Source organism: Otolemur garnettii, unplaced genomic scaffold (genome assembly GCF_000181295.1).
Source record: "Otolemur garnettii isolate 467f Iridium unplaced genomic scaffold, OtoGar3 scaffold00043, whole genome shotgun sequence".
In the NCBI taxonomy this organism is placed as follows: Eukaryota; Metazoa; Chordata; class Mammalia; order Primates; family Galagidae; genus Otolemur; species Otolemur garnettii.
The window spans coordinates 1,135,565-1,139,647 of record NW_003852438.1 but is presented as its reverse complement, the minus strand read 5'-3'; the positions used below and the strand labels follow the sequence as shown (position 1 = coordinate 1,139,647).

At 35.3% G+C, this 4,083-nt stretch overlaps 1 protein-coding gene across 1 annotated transcript in view; it reads right to left on the bottom strand.

Moving 5' to 3' along the window:
• The window catches only part of DNAJC15 (DnaJ heat shock protein family (Hsp40) member C15), a 61,034-nt gene that overhangs the window by 21,804 nt on the left and 35,147 nt on the right, over window positions 1–4,083 (bottom strand). The window lies entirely within an intron of this gene.

Genomic DNA, 4,083 nt, shown 5'->3' with positions numbered 1-4,083 from the left:
AGCTGACTTATAGTACAGGTAGTTGTAAAGCTCAACAGAATTTAATCTGCATAGTGATTCTCTGCAGGGGCTAAGAGTGTGCATTTTTAGAGTTATTCAGACCTGTGTCCAAAAAATCATGATTCTTCCACTCATTATCTATGAAATTTTATCTTGCTTACTAAACTGAGTTATCATTTTCTCCTATGTAAAATGTACATAATAAAATCTAACTTCCAGGATTATTTTAAAGATAAACTAGATGATATGAGTAAAAAGATTAGAATTAGAATGACCTAGCACACGGCCAGTGTTCAAATAGTAGTTCTTATTAAGGCTGTAAAGGATGCTTATAAAAGCATCCTACTTCTAAAAAATAAAATTTCCTACTTTTAAAAAATAAGGTATAAATAACCTACTTTAACATTTCCTAAATGACTCAGAGTATTATCATGATTATCAATCAAATGCAAAGAAACTCTCCAGATCTGTTAAGGTTTGCTTCTTCTGTTTTTTTTGGCTGGGGCTGGGTTTGAACCCACCACCTCTGGCATATGGGGCCAGTACCCTACTCCTTTGAGCTACAGGCGCTTTGAACAGTGTTCCCCCGCTGGCTATCAGTTGTCAGTCCAACTTTGTTTTGTTGTGTTCTAGTCTTTAGCAGTTTCTTGCCAGTTACCTGACATCTCTAATCTTTAGGTAAATGACAGATCACTAAGCATGTTAAAATGTGCTATTAATCGCTTAAAATATTCTTCACATAAAATATTCTTCAATGAACAAAATAAGTATTTTTATATAAAGACAACAGGGTATTCATTTTGGCTATTTATAGAAGTCTTTGGGGGGACCATATCAAACTTACTTTCTGGCTTGTAGGTAATTCCCAGATAAATAATCCAACACTGACTAGTTATAAAAACCACTGAATTTTGAGAAAATAACTGTTAAACACTGTGTCAGGAATATAAACGCTATATTGTTTAAGAAATGAAAAACAATTGGTTGTAGGTACATGGCTTTATTTCTGGGTTCTCTATTCTGTTCCATTAGATCAATTGCCTATTTGCTTATACTATGCTGTCTTGGTTACTGTAGCCTTGTACTGTAATTTGAAATCAGGTAATGTGATGCTTTTAGCTTTATTCTTTTTACTTGATATTGCTGTGGCTATTCGGGCTCTTTTCTGGTTTTATATGAATTTTAGGATTGTTTCTCTAATTCTGTGAAAAATGACTCTGGTATTTAGATGGAAATTGTATTGAATCTCTAGATCGCCCAAAATTATGGTTATTTTGAATAATATTGATTCTGCCAATCCATAAGCCTGGGATGTTTTCCCATTTGTTTGAGTTACCAACAATGTTTTTCATCATTATTTTGTATTTTTGCTTATGGAGATCTTTTACTTCCTTGGTTAAATGTATTCCTAGGTATTGTTTCACTTTTGTAGCTATTACAAATGGAATTATAAATGAAATTGAGTTCTTGATTTGGATCTTAGCCAGACTGTTAGTCATTTTTCTATGTTGAATGTGTATCCTGAAATTTTGCCAGGATTGTGTATCCTGAATTCATTTATCAAAGCCAGTTGTTTAGAGGAGTCTTTAGGCAGACTGTCCAACCTTTTCTCTTCTCTGCCATAAATTGGAAGAATAAGAGTTGCCTTGGGCCACACATTAAATACATAAACACCATCAAAAGCTGACTAGCAAAAAGAAAAGGCTCATATATACTTTTTGTGGTATCTGACACCACAAATAAGCAAAACAGGCCTCAGAAAATCTGCATGAGCCCCATCGGCTGCAGGTTGAACATTGCCTTTTAATGGTTTTCTCGGTATAATGTCATTACCATCAGTGAAAGAGATAATTTGACTTCCTCTTTTCCAGCTTCGAAGCCCTTTCTTTCTTTCTCTTGCCTGACTGTTTTGGCTAGGACTTTCAGTACTATGCTGAATAGAAGTGGTTACAGTGGGCATCCTGGTCATTTTCTAGTTCTTGGTGGGAAGGCTTTCAACCTTTCCCCATTCAGTATGATGTTGGTTATGGGTTTGTCTTATATGGCCTTTACTATTCTGAAGTATGATCCTTTAGGCCTAGTTTATTGAGGGTTTTTAATCAAGGAATGATGTATTTTATCAAATACATATACATCTATGGAAATAATCATCTGATTTTGTTTTTAATTCTGTTCATGTAGTAAATCATATTGATTGATTTCCATATATTGAATCATCCTTACACCTCTGGAATAAAACTCACATGATTGCATTATATTACTTTTTTGATGTGCTACTGGATTCTGTTTGCTAGTATTTTATTGGGGATTTTTGTTCACCAAAATATTGGTTTGTAGTTTTTTGGGTTTTGTTGTATCCTCGCCTGTCTTTGCTATCAAGATGATACTGGCTTCGCAGAATGAGTTATGGAGGATGCACTCTTCCTCGATTTGGGGCAACATTTTCAGTTAGAAAGATGTGGTAGAAGTTCCCTGTATGTATGTCTGGTAGAATTCAGCTATACATCCATGTAGTTCTGGGCATATTTTTGTTGAAAAAGTTTTTATTACTCATTCCATCTCACTACTCATTATTTGTCTGTTCAGGATTTCTATTTCTTCCAGTTCAGTCTTGGAAGGTTGTATATTTCCAGGAATTTATCCACTAGGTTTTCTAGTTTGTGAAGATAGAGATGTTCAGAGTAGTCTCTAATGATCTTTTGTATTTTTCTGGTTATCAGCTGTGATGCCATTTTTATTCCTTATTGCACTTAAATAAATTTTCTCTCTTTTTTTTTCTTTGGTTTAGCTAACAGTCCATCACTTTTATCTTTCAATGAACCAGTTTTTTCTTTCATTGATCCTCTGTATTGTTTTTTCATCTCAATTTCATTTGATTCTGCTCTGATCTTTATTATTTCTTTTCTTCTGCTGGCTTCAGGTTTGGTTTGTTCTTGTTTTTCTAATTTCTTGAGGTGCCATGTACTTTGAAAAATTCCAATATGATTTAGTTTCCTGTGGCTAATCTACATTTATTACATTCATCATTCCATTTTTTGGTGCTCTGTTGTAATTCTTTCCTTTATTACTCATGTTTTCTAGTTCTTCTCTATATATTTGATATGTCTCTTTAGGTAGATTTAAAATTACTTAAGGGTACAAGCTAAGATTTGTATCTTAAAATAGTATTTAGGATTATATATAACAAATGTTTAATGCAATTTATACCACCCTCCAGGAAAGAAGTGTTTATAAGAAGGTAAACTCCTTTCTAAAACCAAAGGTTAAAACAAAGATGAAGCTTTCCATTTTTTGTATTTTCCTAGATGGAGTTAAAGAATGTTCTCCTTAGTAAAGTATCTCAAGAATGAGAAATCAAGCACCCTACTCAATACTAAATTAGTACTCGGTACTAATTTGTGAAACTATCGTGTTTCACCGAAAATAAGACCTACTCCCCAAATAAGCCCTAGTAGGATTTCTATGCATTTGTTAAATATAAGCCCTACCCTGATAATAAGACCTAGTGATGGGCATGGCTATGCACATACACTGCATGGTGTGGCCAAGCATATCTGCATAGCCATGCCATGCATTTCAGTACGGAGCAGTAAGGAAGACTGGAATACCTTTTATCTGCCACAGCTCCTTTCTCCAAGCCATTGGCACTTGCACGGGTGCATGTGTGGTAACCACAGACGCAGGCATCCTATTGTGCACGTGCTAACGGCCAGGGGAAAGGAGTTCACGCATCACTAGCGCCAGCCCCACCAACAAGGTAGGCTCCCCCTGACAGGTTCCAGAAGAAGATGACTTAACTGTATTTGAAAAATTGTAGATTGTTGTATTATACTTAATAGAAATAAGATATCCCTGAAAATAAGCCCTAGTGTGTCTTCTTGAGAAAAAAATAAAGAACAAATAGAAGACAGTCTTATTTTCAGGGAAACATGGTAGCAGATGAACAACTACAGGCCCAGAGGAGAGAAAAACACAATTAAATTCAAGTGGGGAGAGGGGAAAGGTGGGGGAGGCTCAGTAAAGTAAGCTCCCACCTAATGGGCAAAATGCAGGGGCACACAGAACACTTCCTAGGTGAAAGAC